Here is a 19104-nt window from a genome sequence, read left to right as displayed (position 1 = left end):
TGTAGCCTTCACAATTATTTCAGTCAGCCTCTTTGTCTCCTTGATTTCTAAATGAGAGGATTTTGTCTAGAAGCTGAAAATATGTTTGGAGCTTGACCTTTGTGAACCAATTAGCAAATCAGAACCATCAGTCCAAAGATCTTAACAGAAGAGACAGGTTTCACAAAGCTTGACATGCACTGATAATGAATGCTAATTAAAGAGTCAGATAATCAATCTTCCAAACAACTCATTTGAATAAATGGAAATATATAGAAATACAATATATGGAAAGATAATCCCTTTCATGTTTCTTATGTATTAGGAATGTTAAATATTCATTTAAAAATAACCCAAAATATGCTAGCACCTATTTGAAATATCTGCCTTAGTCACCTTGTTAGCTTCTAGTGTGTTTCCAAATTTATGTAAATATATGTGTATGTGTGGGGGGAATTTTTTATTATTTTGGTCCAAATGCAAATTAATTAGGGAAGATTTTTGATCCAGATTCCCAAATCTCAATTTGGATTGAGCATTAAGGTTAAATTAGGTTGGCTCTGGATCAATCCAGAACAAATCAGGCCCAGATGTGAATCACTGAACTGAATCAGGGAAAAGAAAGTAATCTGTTACCTTACTGATTGCTACACATCAAATGGTTATTAAAATGCAGGAGTCATTTCAACGAGTTGCAATGCTAACATCAAATGGACAACATGTTTGTTTTGCCACTTACTGGCAGCAAGCAATGAGCTATCCAGGACTTGCTTGATCAAAGCTTTTAACAACTCATACTGTGACATTCCAGTCAAGTTGATATTAAAGGAATAAACTAATCCAGGATCCAACCAGAATTAAGCATTTCTGTATGCCTTTGATTTCAGTGAGAAAGTTCAGCATTGGCTTAATCAAACCAGTTAATCAATTTATTTATTTATTTATTTATTTATTTAGTTAGTTATTTATTTTTGGGAAGGGATATGTCCAAACTTCTGTTTGCAAGATAGACCTTTCCCATCCTATTATCTCTCATCCCACAGTTCCAGCGTATCACCTGAAAATCTGCTCCAAATAACTCACCAATCTTAATGGGGAGGAGTAGCAAGCAATACAGAATCTATTTTGTTCCTCTGTGTACTGATGAGTTGATATCTTGTTGTTCTTTTTCGCCAGAGGGAGAGTTTTAAAAACAGTGCTGTCAAACATGTCTAGGTGGGAGTTGGCCACACAGCAGGCTTTGGTGAAGCATAGCCCAGAGGGAGGGACGTCATTTTCCATTTGATTGATCAAGCACAAGCTTCAGAACCAGGAGGGGAAAACAGCAATTTTAGCTTTGTATGGGAAAGAATAAGTACCTGGCTGCTGATGGTGATTTCACTTGTTTCAGAGTTCTAGGTGGAGTATACACAAAGGAAGCTAAGAGCAAATAGAATAGGCAGGTAAATTTTATTAAGTTATTTTATTCCTTTCTGTTTCATGGGCATGGCAATATTGTACGGGGCATAAGAATTAGAAATAGTTCTGGTTGATCAAAGCCATTTATCTCACCCTGCTTTCAGGCCATGCTAATTTTCTACCCCAAAAACAAGAGGGTTTTTGAAAAGCCATAAATTAAAAGAATAGCCTTTTATTTATTTATTTATTTATTTATTTATTTATTTATTTATTTATTAACCAAACTTGTATCTCACCTTTCTCAACCTCAAAGAGGACTCTAGGCACCTTACAAAGGCAACAATTCAATGCCACATGTATATATACATCAATGAATGAACAAAAACATTAAAACTAACCAATTAAAACATAACATTAAAACATAAAGTAAAACCACATATTCCAGGTCATTCTTCAATGTAGTGATGAGAAGACTCCTACTGGATCTGGAACAAAAAATGAAAAATAAAAAAAACTTATTTTTAATAACGTAATTAATTTCTATTACTCATTATAGTGTTTAGAAAGTAATTCATTGTCCTTGCTTGTTAGAGCCTTGGAAAGCAAATTGCATTGCGTGTTTTCATAACTTTTCAGTAACTGTTCTGTGGGAAATCCAGTTGAAGACCCAGTTAAAGAGAATGACATGAAACATTTTGAAGTCCTTTAAAGTTATGTTAGAAAGTAACCAGAAGCAGTTAGTTGTTCTAACAGTAAAGTAAATTTGTCCCTAATAATTTCATCACTTTTCAGAATGGCTTTTGTGCACACTTTAAAAATTAACTTATTACAGCTGTGTTACTTCTAACTTTACTTTGAACTTTTGGCTGAATTAGATAAAAATCTGTCTAGCCCTACATCCTGTTTTTCATTTGTCAACTAGATGTCAAGGGAAGCTAAACCCATAAATTTCACTTCTCTAACACATTTAATTTTAATGCAACTCTGCAATACCTATTCTAAAAATGAAAAATGCTTCTTCAAAAATCTCTCCCATTGACACAAGTAAAATTCAATAGCTAAAGATCTAATTGGCTTGCTATTTAAGTGTAAAAAATGAAGCATTCCTCAGGAAAAAAAATAGATGGCACCTTGTTTCAATGCAACAAGCTGAATGCCTAGGGATTCAGAGCCTGACTTTTAAAAGTGACAATCCTGAAGCTCTGAGTGAGACTGATAGATCTGTCATTTTCAATTCATTAAAAATAGTTCCTTCCATCCTTGATATAAAAAACTGCAAATTTTGGAATGTGTTGTCAAAGTAAAACTGAAACAAAAATTTGTTCTTCAAATGCTTTTGAGAAGTCCAGAAATAGATATTAATATGATATTAGTCTCCTGCAGACATTTAGCCACAACGCGTATTGATAAATAGTAGGCTTGATCGATCCACGAAAAATTTGATTCTAAACTCGTTTCAAAACTAGAGGGGGGCAGCTTTTCGTTTCTGATGGTATTTCCGAATTTGGCCCCCCAAAAAATTCGAAATTAACGAAAATTCGTTATTTTCTAAATTAATTCGTTAATGGCGGACGCGCATGCGCAATTCCCAAAAACAGCACAGAGGGAGAGGACTTTACAGGACTCTCCCACCCTCATTTTTTGAGTGATCTTCTTCAAACTTGGTACAGTGGTAGAACACATTTAACACTGATAGCTCACCAAAATTTGGAACGTTTCCCTTATCCTCTGATTTTTGGCGAATTTTCATAGCTTTTATAATAAACCATTTTTTAATAATTGCAGAAATCTGTTCCTGGTTTGAAAGTCTTATTTCCTGTTAAATTGGGTTGTCTTTACTGTGAAAGTCATTGTTCTACTTCAGAAACTTTGTTTTTGTGGCTGAAACTTTGTTAAATTGGTGTGTATGTGATATATACTGTGTATATATAATATATATATAGTCCCTGCATAATGTGTGTGTGTGTGTGTGTGTGTGTGTGTGTGTGTATAGGTAAAGGTAAAGGTATCCCTTGACGTTAAGTTCAGTCATGTCTGACTCTGGGGGTTGGTGCTCATTCCATTTCTAAGCCCAAGAGCCAGTGTTGTCCATAGACACCTCCAAGGTCATGTGGCCGGCATGACTACATGGAGTGCCATTACCTTCCCGCCACAGCGGTACCTATTGATCTACTCACATTGGCATGTTTTCAAGCTGCTAGGTTGGCAGAAGCTGGAGCTAACAGCGGGCACTCACTCTGCTCCCGGGATTTGAACCTGGGACCTTTCGGTCTGCAAGTTCAGCAGCTCAGTGCTTTAACACACTTCGCCATCGGGGCTCATGTATATATAATATACATACACATACACACAATGTGGAGAATATGTGGAAAGGTAGATAGATAAGTTGGGAGCCACAGCGAAGGCACCTTCCTGGGAGCAAGGTCTAATAATAATAATAATAATAATAATAATAATAATAATAATAATAATAATAAATCCCTTACAATATCCAAGATGGCTCACTGCTACAGAATCTTGGGAGGTTTAGTTTGATATGGTACCATTATTGGCAGAGAAAGCTAAGCTGTAGGAGTTGAAATCCAATCATTTATCCTCCCTATAGAATCAATTTTATATGCATTTTTAGCTACAGAAAAGCTAAAATCAGGACAGTAAAAGAACAACACCCAGAAAATGGGAATTCCAGACAGGAAACAATCAGGGCCAGCTAATACCTCCCAACAAAGGATTCCCCCAGGTAGGAAGCAGCCAGGCTTTGAAGCTGCAAGGCTATTCAATGCTAATCAAGGTGACCAATTGCAACATTCACACTTGCCTCCCACAGACAAGAGTTCTTTCTCCCACCCTGGACCTTCCACAGATATATAAACCCCACTTGCCTAGCTTCGCACAGACGTCAAAACCTCTGAGTATCAGGCCTGAGCTGAGGCGAGGCGGCGGCGGCCATTTTCCCCCTCCGTCTTCCTCCTCCTCCTCGGCCTCCTTCCCCCTCGCCCCCTCCCATTGGCTGAGCCTGTGACGCCCCTTTTGCTGAGGGGCAAAAGGAAAGGGCCTGAATGGTGGGAGTTTGGGTGATTTGCAAAAGCTTTTTTTTCCTAACGAAAAAAACGACGACATAACGAAAAACGGCCTCTCGCGATTCGAAACCGCGATATCCAGACGTGTGGACAACCAATGCCGTATATTGCTTCAAAACAAACGAAAATAACGAATTAATAACGGTTAACGGGGAAAACGAATTATTTGAGCAAGCCTAATAAATAGTACATACAGTCTATAATGTTTGTACTTATTGCTCTTTTCAACATCATTTTAAGTACATTTTTCCTTTTTAGAATGTGGATTGTTGAGCAACTGATCTCTAGTCAAAGATTGTTTCTCTTCCCCCCTTTCTAAAACAAAAAGTAACATTCTATATCACATTATTCATATTCATTAATAGGGCTGTGCAAAATTATCGTTAGTCCTTGTAAGTCGGTTCAAATTCGTTAAATCCATACTTACAATGCAATATGTGACACATGGGCGTGGCCTGTACTAATACTTTTTCGTTTGAATTTTGTAAACCTCGGAAGCCTCCCAAACTCAGTTTCATTTTCAGTGCAAGGAAGCAAAGCCAAAAAGGCTGCCATTCCTCTTTAAATTAATGGCCTCTCATCATTAGGAGAGGGAAGCAGCAGGGAGAAAATACAGTTTACTGGGAAAGAGACAGAGAAAGCACAGAATTGTGGGAAATGTAGTTTGGGAAGCCAAGGAAACCTATGGCAGAGAAGTCAAAAGGCCTTGCCCTAAATTACACTTCCCAGAATTCTGCTCAGCATCAGAAAGCCCCAACCAGGATAGAAGAGAAATGTGTCCCTCTGTAACAGCAGCCACCCAGAGTTCCAATAAATTGTTGAATCTGCAAGGACTGACTGATACTTCCAGTGGGCTAGACTGTGAAAAAATTCTATTGGTTAATATGAGAGATGTTCAGTGAGATAGCTGTTGTGGCTTTTAAAAAAAAATTGTCAGAACTTTTAAAAAATCCCCAAAGTTGGTAGATATATGAATATTTCTGAAAGTTGGGGGGGGGGGGGGGGGAACGATTCCCTGTTGTCTTGTATCATTGTATAGACAATTCAAGGGGATAGCTCTTGTACGTTCTTTTTTAAAAATGTTGTTAATAAAAGCTTTGAAAATTCCCCAAAAGTCCTTTGGATACGTGAAAGGTTCTGAAGCCTGATGGGCTAACAGTGGTAAATGTGTTTTACCATTGTAGCAAGTTTCACCCCAATAGCTCTAAAAATGAGGGAGAAAGGATCCCCTGAAGTTTCTCCACTTCCACAATTACTATAACGAAAAAGTAACATTTTGTTACTCTCATTATAGTTTTCACTAACGATACTTTAGAGACACTTTAGAAATGAAATGCCAGTGCTCTCTAATTTTGTAATGGGTTTTGAAACATTTTTTTCATCGATCACACAGCCCTATTCATTATTGTCACATTAAGAAATGTTAAAACAATGTTTCACAGTATAATGAGGTTGTTTGTTTCTTAGTTTGCCAAAGTATTCAAATTGTATCTTCTTTCTTCCATTGGTATATCAGTGTTCAGTGCTTCTGAAAAAGTTAATAGATATCCACAAAAGCCTGTGTTAAATGGATTGGTTACCATTAAACATGTTTCTTTTGTCGCACATATCCCTTTCTCCCTTTTTATGCTGTGGCAGACTATCATAGCTATTTCTTTGAAAACTGTTCATAATGGATTGGTTTTGCCACACGTATATTAATCAAACCAATTCTTCACCACTGGAGACTTGGCTTGTCAGCAATTACTTACATTGCATTAATGTACATTAATTCACTATCTGTCAGATATGTCAGAATACATATGTGTCTGAGTGTGAACACCAATTAGGAAAAAACCAAGGGATAAAAGGCATATCTCTATTTCTATTATAGTTCGGAAATCGATAGAGTTCAAGTTGGGTGAAGCGTAGGAATGGAAAATAGATTTCTTAGGTATATATGTCTTCATAAAAACATTGGTTTCATGATTACCAATATTGGCAATGGATTGAATTCTATCTTGTCTCAGAAATGTGTACTTTTGATAGCCATTTCTTCATTTCAAGCTTGTTGTGAAGTTTAATGAATAAATAGATAGCAAATCATCTATATGTGTGAGAAATGTGTATGACTGAGGCCATGTCTCTACTGGTTGGTAAATCTGGGGCCAATCTGAAACAGAAATGCTTCAGCCACAGGCACGCTTCCAAATTCATTACTGTGGTTGGTTGGAGTCCACATAGTCCAGCCAGGTCAACACCACATCAGCCGATAACCCATCATTTCATCTTCCAAGTCTACATCACTGTTCTCAGCTGATCACAAAGCTCCATGTGGACTCCTGGTCACTGCAGGTCACTGATGCTGACATCAGCAGAAAAATCTTTATAATCACAAAGAAATTGGCAAGACAGGTATGATCTGTCTCTTTTTCCTGTCTTGACGAATGGATGGTGGAGACAATGGTTCAGTAAACAACCCTCACTGCCCCACAGTATACTCTTAAGTTTCAAGCAAACACCAGAGCACCCTCTGATTTTACCAAAAGTGGAGTAAATCAAGTTTAACCTGATATTAGGAGAATAAAACTTATGTATGCAATTTTTACAGTTTCAAAATATACTGTTTTAGGCTTGGGAGAAGTTTTTTACAAAACAAAAGTGATTTATTGGAAAAATCACTTCCCAGAAACAGTGGCCAGAACATGTTAGAGAGTTCATAACTGTGTGCTATTCATGATCTCTACGTAGCTCTTAGTTTAGAGAACACATAGAGACCATGAACATCCCCAATCTCCACTTACCAGGAATCAACTTGTCCATTCCCCAGTTGCTGGAGCAACATCTGGCTAATGTATGTACCTACCCCACCCCTCACACAAAACGAGTGATCTCTATTGCAAGGAGAACTGTGAGAGGGATCCCACTTTTTCCTATTGTAGTCCTCATGGGAGGATGTGGGAACATTAGTCATCTGCTTTCTGAAAAAGAAAGGGAACGAGCTGCCATCTATCAAAAGAGCTGTTTCCTAGTTAGTGCGTGTATGGAGTTGGGCTGGAATTCACTGTACCGATCTCTAACTATGGTAAGTTACACATTCATAATTGCCTAATAAAAATATAGTCAAAAATATTTCTGTGCTAAAAAAATTAAAATTGGGAGGTATTTATTTATTTATTTACAGTATTTATATTCCGCCCTTCTCACCCCGAAGGGGACTCAGGGTGGATCACATTATGTACATATAGGGCAAACATTCAATGCCCATAAACACATCGAACTGAGACAGAGACAGACAGACAGACACAGAGGCAATTTAACCTTCTCCTGAGGGGATGTTCGATTCTGGCCACAAGGGGGAGCAGCTGCTTCTTCATCCACTCTGATGGCACTTCCTCACTTCCTTATTCCAATGTTATAAATTAGTTAAACTTGCCTTCCCACTTTTTTTTATAAGTGGTACCTTATTTCCTATTTGATAGATGCAACTATCTTTCGGGTTGCTAGGTCAGCAACGAGCAGGGGCTATATTTTATTTTTAATTGACGGGTGCTCATCCTGCCACGGGCTGGCCTCGAACTCATGACCTCATGATCAGAGTGATTTATTGCAGCAGCTGTTTGACACCCAGGAAATCCCAACAGGAAAAATACAGGCAGTTGCATGGCCTTTAGAAAACTCTTAGTCTTTTGGGAAATATTCATCTGCACATAAATATACATGACTTATCTGTGTGGAAATATGTTTTAAAAGGCCATGTATGCATAGGTAAAAAGAATTTCTGCACAAAACATGTTTCCAGCAGAGAAACAACATTTTTCTGCGCAAAAAGCCTTCATATATTTCTCTATAGAAAGTGTATTTCTGCACAAAGAACATGCTTTCTGCATTAAGAGGCCTCATATATTTCTGCAAATAAAGTGTATTTCTGGATTTTAAAAAATCATATGTATGTCTGCAAAAAAGCATACTTTGCTTTCTGCAAAGAAAATGTATTTCAATGCTGATTTTTTTCCACAGATAAATGCTTCCCAAAGCACAAATAACAAACTACACAAAAATCTTCTCCCTGATATTTCATTTGGCAGAGGGAATGATTAAACTCTGAAAAAAGAATGTAGATAAGCATTCTTAATCTGGTTGCTAGGTAAAATTATAAATACTATTAAGCAAACTCCTCCATATCTCAGACAGAAAGAAGGTGAATGTCTGTGAAAAATAGTGTATCTATGTGAATTTGGGATAAATATTTTTCCACTCCTAATTCAGAGAGAGTTGAGAAGTTCGGATCTGATCCTCTGATTAACACCTCTGTATTGATATGAAATGTTTATTTTACAAATCTTTGTGCTAAGAAACATTTATCCTGGGTTCCTTCTAAATCATCCTTTTGCCTATCTTGGTAGGCCCTGGTCAAGGAGGCCAAAAACACAATAACACTTCTGGTTAGCAGAACTTTTTCCCAGTGCCAGCTGTTGTGTCAAGTAAAGAATATATGATGCAATTTAAAGCTCAGGAACTTGATAGCATCAAATGTTAAAACACAAAATATTTTTTGGTATTCAGGACTCATCAGTCCTGATGGGAATGATTTATTTTACCCTCTTAAACATTTATGAGGACAAGATAAAAACAACAGAAGAAGGAATGGATAAACAAAAGTATCTAATGCTGCAATGAATGTAACACTTTGTTTATCAGTATCCATGTATTCCTTGCATATTATTCACAATAACATAAGGGTGAAAATGGAGAAGGAACCCAGCATGATGAATCCAAGAAAAATGCAGCCAAACAATTCTTGTTTTTCTAATCCAGTTGTGCTTATTAAAATGATATCATAAGCACCCTTAAAAATACAAATCATCATCATGATCCTCCTCCTCTTAGCCTAAGCTTTAGCCTAAATTTACACAGAGCTATAATGTCAAAATGTGCTCCCCAATAACAGCTGAACTATACTTCTTGAAAAAGCTCATCTTTGTTTCCTATGGTATATGGATTTTAAACTAAAAGCTAAATTAAATCCTGACTCTGTCTGTTCAGAGAAGGAGAGGAAACTCTGCATGGTCTTGAGTATTAGAATAAAATTCCAGGAGGCCAAGATTCAAGTCTCTGCTCAGTGGTGGAAGCCTACTGAGAAATCGTGGGCAGCTTGCATTCTCTTATCCATGGAATCTTGCTGTAATACTCTGATAGAGTTGCTTTAAGTTAGAGGTGACTTGAGGGCACGCAATGACAACAGCAGCAGCAACAACTACATACAATAACAAGAAGACAGGACTGTCCTTCCTGCTGTATTTGGATTAATCCTCCCAAATGCCCTGTGATTTCCTCTTGAAAACCATTTGCCCCCTTCGGGCAAAGGAAATAGGAGTGCTATTCCAAGACATTTTATCACCAGGGGAAAAGGGAAATGTAATCTATATAGAAGGGATACAGAATGACAGATGAATTTGGCATTACCATTGGTGATAGAGAGGTTCCTCCTGGCCACATAAGTGCAGCAGGCAAATTACAGGACAGCAGGTCGTTTGACAGATTGTCCTTAAGGCAGACAAGTATCCTCCTGAAAAAGTTATAACTGGGGGAAGATGAGTCTGCTGCTATCTTCCACCTGAAGGGATTGCCTTGTTTGCCCTAATTGCAGGGTTGGCCCAATCTAAGATTTTCTCTTTCTAAAAACGTCATTTCTGCTCCACAACTTTTCTAGCCCACTGCTTCTTAAACCATGGGTCCCAATCCCAAATAGGGTCCCCTTAATTCAATGTTGGGGCCCAAAAATTGGCAACAGTAAAAGGTTTCTGTTTATGCAAATCTGTTAGCAACAATGTGTAGTGTTTACAGTGGACTCTACTTTAGCTGTACTCCACAAAAAGGAAGAGGAGGCTGTTTTGCAAGCCTTGCAAACATTACTCTATATACATATATATCTGGGGACGCATACATTTTTTTCTAGTGGAAAGGGGATACAGGTGGAAAAAGTTTAAGAAGGCCTGCTATAGCCTCTTGGAAGAAGGAACCTTCCCCTCCCAATAGAATGAACTTTGTAAGCTGAACTGTCCATTCACAGAAAGTAGATTCTGTGTTAAGCCTACTGAAGATCTAAACACAAATATTTATCCCACCGTGTTAACTCAGAAGTTCTATCACTTGGTTTCTGAAAAATTTGTTCTCAGGTGGCAATGGGATTCTGGCCTGCATCAATAGGGGAATAGCGTCTAGATCCAGGGAAGTCATGCTCCCCCTCTATTCTGCCTTGGTCAGACCACACCTGGAATACTGTGTCCAATTCTGGGCACCACAGTTGAAGGGAGATGTTGACAAGCTGGAATATGTCCAGAGGAGGGCAACTAAAATGATCAAAGGTCTGGAGAACAAGCCCTATGAGGAGAGGTTTAAAGAACTGGGAATGTTTAGCCTGCAGAAGAGAAGGCTGAGAGGAGACATGATAGCCATGTACAAATACGTGAAGGGAAGTCACAGGGAGGAGGGAGCAAGCTTGTTTTCTGCTGCCCTGGAGACTAGGACATGGAACAATAGCTTCAAACTACAGGAAAGAAGATTCCACCTGAACATCAGGAAGAACTTCCTCACAGTGAGGGCTGTTCGACAGTGGAACTCTCTCCCCCAGACTGTGGTGGAGGCTCCTTCTTTGGAAGCTTTTAAACAGAGGCTGGATGGCCATCTGTCAGGGGTGCTTTGAATGCGATTTCCTGCTTCTTGGCAGGGGGTTGGACTGGATGGCCCATGAGATCTCTTCCAACTCTACTATTCTATGATTCTATGATTCTATGGCAGGGGTTGATTTCCATGTCAGGGGAAAGCTGTATGTACTCCAGATTTTAATGTAAAATTTAAAGGAACACATTGAGATATTTATTACCCAAATACCTCAGAGAGCTCCTCAAAATAGAGACAAAATTTGGAGCAGATAATATATTATTTCCAGTCACCACTAATTACCATTTCACATTTCTACCACATTTCTGTCATTATATTCTATCTGGGAAATTTGTCTACAAAAGAGTTTTTGTAGTTTTAATACTGAAGGTCTGAATTATTGTTTTGGATTGTTTAGATTGGGGTCCCCAAACTTTTTAAGTGGAGGGACAGTCCACTTTGAATTTGTTTTAATAGTTTTTAACTGGAAATTTTTTAAATGCCATTTATATTTTATCCTCTTTTAATGTTCATATATTTATATATTTTAAATGGTTATGCTAATACTTTTATGCTAAGCTGCTTTGAGTCCCCTTTGCAGGATATAAATATATATAATAAATAATAATAACCATAATAATAATAATCATCATCATCATCATCATCGGGTGCATGTTGAGTGTGTGTGTATGTGTCAGCTCTGTGCGCATGCAACATATATCAGCTATGCCACACACTCACAGTTGCACACATACACTCACCACCACTGACATCACATGCCCACCACTGTCAGACATGTGCACTTGCTGCTGCCATTGCATGCATGCATGCACTGTGTGTATATGCACCAACAATGTGTGCATGTGCACATGGCAGTAGTGGTGGGGGAGAGGGAAAGACCTAGTGGGCCACATTCAGCCCACGGACCTTTGTTTGCAGACTCCTGGTTTAGGTGAACATGCTCTTTTTTATTAGTTGGAAATATGCATTATATTATTTCTCCAAATCCAAAGATTTACCTATACATATTATTGTAAGTAAGTACTTACACAAAGATATTAATCTTATCATGTGCCAGATGAGGCTTCACTGTGCATCACCCTAAACATCCAGTTGAAAATTAGCCAATGTCTCAAATCTACTTTCTGTTCAGGACACTTACTGCTCATAGTTAAGATACCAGGAATAGAAAATTACAAGCACTGATGACAACACCTATTCACATTTCATTGACAAGGACATGTAGATCATATGTGGATTTAATGCATACTGTTAATAAAGCTCTCCAAGTAATACGAATGAAAGGATATCTCATTGAACCAAAAAATATATACTGAGACATCATGTCCCTGCTTACAAAGAAATCAATTTCTGTCCAACTTACTTCCAATAGGATTTTATGCAATTGTCAGATTATTGCAAGTAATTAGCATCTGTCTTCCAAATTTAATAAATAATTCATGTTGGATTACTGATACAATATGGATGGAGGAAGACATATTCAGTATGCACAAGGGAGACTTTAAATAAAAGAAAGGCATTTCAGTTTCATTAAAGATGTAAGGGGTCCATGTCAGCCCAAAAAAAAATTCTTATTAAGTGAACAGTAGTGGGGGGGACTCTGCAGAATTCATGAATGGAGTAGAATTGCATGTGCATCAATGCATAATTTCAGCAGAAAACTTGTCATGCCATTCTGTGCTGGTTCTCATTAGCTGTTTCTGAAAATAATAATCCCAAAGTATAGCATAACATTGTACAAGCATTGCAAGTCCAATTTGGTACATCTCATTATCCATGCATCAATTAAAACCATCCATATCCCACCTTTTCATTTCTATGGAATCTGCAATACAAATAATAACTTTAGTGGAAAATATGCATCCAGCTGAATAACAACAACAAAACCATTGATCCAACTAGCGCTTATAAACATGGCCATATTCTTAAAAGATTTGACAGGCTTATTTTGACTCTAGATAGACTGCAACAAAAGGATCACAAACAGCACATAATGCTCTGAATAGTCTGAGAGTCAAAATAAGCCTGTCAAATCTTTTAAGAATATGGCCATGTTTATAAGCGCTAGTTGGATCAATGGTCAGATTCAGAATAAATCAGTGGTATATTTAAATTTATCCATAAATCTATATTCAAGATGGATAAGAAATTTGTTTTGTCCACATTTTCAGTGAAACTTAAATATTACATGCCCCCAAGACCTACATCTCAATTCATACAGATAAAGCATGTATTTGAAAAATGCTCATGGAAATGTGTTTCCTTGAAAAACAACACACAAAAACACATGATAACCAATAGAGGAATGATTGCACTTTGAAAAATATGCACAGAGAACATACAAACCATTTTCAATTTGGACCAAAGCTGACACATACTTTATGCTAGAGAAAACTAAACACCAATGAAATCAGGCACAAGAGATTAACATATCCCAATATATTATTATTCCCATTCATTTTTTTTGCTTTCAGTCTTTGGATACTTGGGACCAGAGAGAACCCAGAATAATGCTTCCTCCTGGCCATATCCAATTTTCAGCTTGTAAATATTCCTTTCCTGATATATTAGTGCTAACCTAGAATCTTAAACATAAACTAGTCTTGACAGATATAAAATCCTGCAAGCATTTGCCAAGGCCTAGGGATGCAACTCTGTGCCTTATGGTGTTACGTCAACACCTTCTGCCTCTGTTGAAATGTAGGTTAAGCAGTTCTGTTCCAGTAATGCTTTTAATTGCTGTATCCAAGCTTCACGGTCCTTTTATCACATAACAACTTGATGGTGTTTATCCTCCACAACTCTGACAAAAATACATATTGCTTGAATGAACATCTTCACTGCCAGCCATATAGGAAGGCGTGATTTTGGAATAATGTGTCAATCTAAGATGTTTTCTTTCCCTCTGCTGAAATATTTGAGCTATAAATGCTGCCAAGTTCAGCAGCAGTGTTTGTTCCTTTATATTCCTGTTTTCTATCAGAACAGAATTCAGATACTATCAGTTTAAGGAAATGAAATATATTACATTTCTGCTGCTATGTTTTATAATGTGAACATTGCCTTTGCCTTTCTATTCCTCTTCTTAATAAAATTTTGATAAACTAGTGGAAAGCAAATGTGGACATTCTTTGAAAAGAGTTTCATATAGCTATGTGCTATACAATTTGCTCTGAGGTAAGTCCCAGTAAATTAGTTTTGCTCCTAATTAAATGTGCCAAGAAGTGCTCTCTTTATCCATCTTTGGGGAGTATAAACCATGGAACCAAATTACTAAATCATTTGGTTCCATTCCAGTTCAGACAAATAAATTTCAAACTATCGTTTCAGCACATCTAAACCAACTGACATAGTTCTTGTTCACATGAGACGCATGTAAACATTAGTTAGTCATGTGGCTTCAAGACATTTCCAACTTAATGTGAATTTAAAATGAACCTATCACAGGGTTTCTTTGAGAAGATTTGGTTGAAGAATTTTGCCATGGCATTCCATTGAGGAACAAATACGGAAATGAGAAAAAATGAATAAAATTACATAAAACGAACAGCAATTCCATACAAAAGTACAACACTAATGAATATTCAGAGATGGTTTGATCTGTCCCTTCCTCTCAAATACATATTTCTCTTCTCAACGACAGGTTACCAATAGGCAGAATTTAGTTTTCATTAGAACAGATCCAACAAACATTTAAATAATTTTATGAGAGACATTTCAAATTTTAGGAGGAAAATAATGCCCAAGCAAACATTTTGAAACAGAAAAATTTATAGTAGACTCTCAAACCAAAACTCAACTGGAACTCTCAAGCAACCAGTAAAAAAAATGAAGAAATATTCCATCCATAAAGTTATTTTTACAATATAGAAAGACTGTATTACTTTAAGTGTGTCTTTATTTGTCTTAGTTTGCTTTTAATAACTTTATATTTCAATAAATGTATTTCAATATTAATATTAAGTCAAATATTAAGTGAGTGAATTAGAACCAGACATCCTGAGGAGTGAGGTTGAATGGGACTTAAGAAGCATTGCTAATAACAAGGCAGCAGGGGACGATGGGATCCCAGCTGAGTTGTTTAAAATCTTGGAAGGTGATGCTGTCAAGGTGATGCATGTCATATGCCAGAAAATATGGAAAACACAAGATTGGCCATCAGATTGGGAAAAAATCAATGTATATCCCCATACCAAAAAAGGGAAATGCTAAAGAATGCTCAAACTTCTGTACAGTTGCACTTATTTCCCATGTCAGTAAGATAATGCTCAAGATCCTGCAAGGCAGACTCCAGCAATACATGGAGCGAGAGTTGCCAGATCTCCAAGCTGGGTTCAGAAAAGGCAGAGGAACGAGAGACCAAATTTCCAATATCCACTGGATAATGGAGGAAGCCAGGGAGTTTCAGAAAAACATCTACTTCTGCTTTATTGACTATTCTAAAGCCTTTGACTGTGTGGATCATATTAAACTATGGCATGTCCTTGGTGGTATGGGGATACCAAGTCACCTTGTCTGTCTCCTGAGAAATCTGTATAAAGACCAAGCAGCCACAGTAAGAACAGATCACAGAACAACAGACTGGTTCAAGATTGGGAAAGGAGTATGGCAGGGCTGTATACTATCGCCCTACCTATTCAACTTGTACGCAGAACACATCATGTGACGTGCAGGACTTGACGATTCCAAGGCCGGAGTTAAAATTGCTGAAAGAAACATTAACAGCCTTAGATATGCAGATGACTCTGATGGCCAAAAGTGAGGAAGAGCCGAGGAGCCTTATCACCAAGGTGAAAGAAGAAAGTGCAAATGCTGGGCTGCAGTTAAACATCAAGAAAACCAAGATCATGGCAACTACGCCTATTGATAACTGGCAAATAGAGGGAGAAAATGTGGAGGTAGTGACAGACTTTATATTTCTAGGCGCGAATGTCACTGCAGATGCAGACTGCAGCCAGGAAATCAGAAGACGTTTACTTCTTGGGAGGAGAGCAATGGCCAACCTCGATAAAATAGTGAAGAGCAGAGACATCACACTGGCAACAAAGGTCCGCATAGTCCAAGCAATGGTATTCCCCATTGTAACTTATGGTTGTGAGAGCTGGACCATAAGGAAGGCTGAGCGAAGGAAGATAGACGCTTTTGAACTTTGGTGCTGGAGGAAAATCCTGGAGTGCCTTGGACCGCAAGAAGATACAACCAGTCCATCATCCAGGAAATAATGCCCAGCTGCTCACTGGAGGGAAGGATACTAGAGACAAAGTTGAAGTATTTTGGCCACATCATGAGAAGACAGAAAAGCTTGGAAAAGATCACGATGCTGGAGAAAATTGAAGGAAAAAGGAAGAGAGCTCTGGCGTGGACTGGTCCATGAGGTCACGAAGAGTCGGAAATGACTATGTGACTGAACAGAGCAGCATTAAGTCAATACAAAGGTTATGGTATGGTATAGTATGGGGTATAGTATTAGTCCTATTTTTAAGATTAACTTTCCAACCAACTAGAAATTACATTTATCACTAGTTATCTCTACACAGGAATTCAAAGAGGGATTTTAAGAGCTAATGATTCAAACTCTTCTGAATGGGGGAATATGGCAGTTTCTCCAATGCTTGCATTTTCATCATCTCAGCTTTCCTTTAAAACATGAAGTTTATGAATCCTGGAAAAGACTGACTTTGAAAAAACCCTTAAAACAAGATGCTACCAAAAAATATATATCCCAGTAACATTATTCTTGTCATAGAAAAAAGATCAAGGTTCCCTTGGTTTAGGAATTCTCTATTTGCTAAAAAGTCAGATAATACCCACACAATGCACTGGAGAATTATTGGACTTATGTTCTGCTCAGCGAACTACAATGTCTAGTTGAATGAAGCTGAGAAATGTCTGCAGTATTGTATTCCCCATTCCCCCAATCTTCCTGCCTCCACTTCTGCTTCCAAGGCAATAGAGCATGAGAAAGATTAACGATCTGTGATGTAGAGCTTTAAATGGAAAACTATAAAGGCTTGGTTCAACTAATATAAACTCTTTTAAATTCAGATTTGTTTCAAGAGGGAAATTATAGATTCAGGAGTTTTTAGACTTCTTTAATTTGAGCTGAGTAATATCTGATAGCTTTATAAGATTAAGCCTTTATAGAATTCAGGTGAAATGAATAGGTATTTTCAAGAAAAAAATGATAAGTCAAATTCCACTTACAGACTATAGATCTAGTGAACTCAGATTCAAATATAAAATCGTGTTAATTATCAAGATAAAACGTTTTCTGGCATCTTAACAGACTAATAAAACCACAAAAACGTATACTACAATACAACTGTTTTATTGAGAGAGTTTTTACGATCAAATAAAACAAACTATAAGGAAAGGGAGAGAATAAAAGGAAGAAGAAGAAGAAAGAAGAAAGAAAGAAAAAGAAGGTGACTTCCATCTACTTTGCGGTGTTGTATAAAACTTTCATAGTTCTTATAAATTCAACAAGGTCTTCCTACCTCCCCTTTCTCTACTTTTTATATGTAAAGAACAACTATATTTCTTATGTCTTCTTTCTTGTTCGAGTTATTATTCTCATCTTTTTATTGTTTAAATAGCCTTTGATCAGTTGCCAGTCTGTTTGATTTTTATTCTTTTCCTTGTTTTGTTGTCATCAAATATGTCAGCCTATCCATGTTCATAACTTCCATTATTTTCAATGTCCATTGGTCAATCGTAGGTATTTCTTTGGTTCTCCAGTTTTTGGCATAAACTATTCTTACCGCTGTTACCAAATAGTTAAATAGTATCTCTTTATTTTTTCCTTTTTCTATATCTAGCATTCCCAAACGGAAGTACTTTGGTTCCATTTTTATCTTTATATGTAATACTTTTTGTATTCTATCATGTATTTCCTTCCAGAATTTCTTTGTCTATCTTGGGAGTTCTGAGTTAGGAGTTCTGTTCTTGGGACTGTATCTTGTTCTCCTGTTTAAGTTCCATGCTTCCTGTTTGAATTACAACTCTTGTTTCAAGTTTCAAGCCCTTGGATTATGGTCATGTTCATGCTTTCAAGCTTTTGTGTATAATTCTAGTGTAAGTGCAACAACCCTTGAATTACAGTTTCTTTTTCTTTCTTTCTTTCTTTCTTTCTTTCTTTCTTTCTTTCTTTCTTTTTTCTTTTCTTTTCTTTTCTTTTCTTTTCTTTTTTTTTTGCCTTAAGTGATTTTTGGAATTTCTATCCCAAGTTGATCATTGCTTTTTGTTAATCTAGTTCATGGATGTATTTTGAAACAGTTTTATATTAGATACTCATTTCTTAATAAACTTACTAGTCTTGTTCATCTGTGTGATATTTGGGTAAAAAGAAGGATCAAATACGCGGCTGGGCTACAACAGATGTCCCTTGTCCATCTTGCGGATTTTTATAACCCGCTACAAATGTGTCAAGATAGCAGAGGAGCATTTACTGGGACTCACAGTTCCATGTTTGGACCTGCTGTCAGGTACCATGATTTTTTGCCCCATTTATTTGTCCTGGATTATGACATTGTCTGGAAGCACCCTAAGACTGGATCTACACTGCCCTATAGCCCAGGATCTGATCTCAGGTTATCTGCTTATCCCAGGTTATCTGGCAGTGTAGACTCATATATTCAAGTTCAAAGCAGATAATATGGGCTAGGTGTCTGGGATATAGGACAGGATAGATCTGGCCTTAGAAGATGCATTGCACAAACAGAACAATTTCCTGCACTTTTCAGAAAGAAAGAAAAGGAAAGGAAACAGATAAAGGCAGGTGAAAATGGAATAACATAATTGTGGAACAGGAATGCAGGAACAGGTGTTGACAGGAGTCTACAGAAGTGTAATTTTAAAAAGTAGTCTTCCCTTGTAGGCTCACCCATACAACTTTTGAATTCGTCTTCTCTCTTTCTTTTGCACTCTTGGTAAAAAATACATATGATGATGTAAACTTCTGCAAACTGATACACTTCACACCCAT

The 19104-nt window shown here is 37.3% G+C and overlaps 1 protein-coding gene across 1 annotated transcript in view; it reads right to left on the bottom strand.

Annotated features, from left to right (window-relative positions):
* Positions 1-1621: 1621 nt before the first annotated feature.
* The window catches only part of htr1a (5-hydroxytryptamine receptor 1A), a 235025-nt gene continuing 217542 nt past the window's right edge, over positions 1622-19104 (bottom strand). Inside the window, exon 3 of the mRNA XM_062972387.1 lies at positions 1622-1862. The gene's annotated coding sequence lies outside the window, so the exon portion shown is untranslated. The remainder of the gene's footprint in view (positions 1863-19104) is intronic.

This window comes from Anolis carolinensis, chromosome 2, assembly GCF_035594765.1.
Source record: "Anolis carolinensis isolate JA03-04 chromosome 2, rAnoCar3.1.pri, whole genome shotgun sequence".
Lineage (NCBI taxonomy): Eukaryota > Metazoa > Chordata > Lepidosauria > Squamata > Dactyloidae > Anolis > Anolis carolinensis.
Note: the sequence above shows the minus strand (reverse complement) of the source record. Positions and strands in the feature narration are given on the sequence as shown.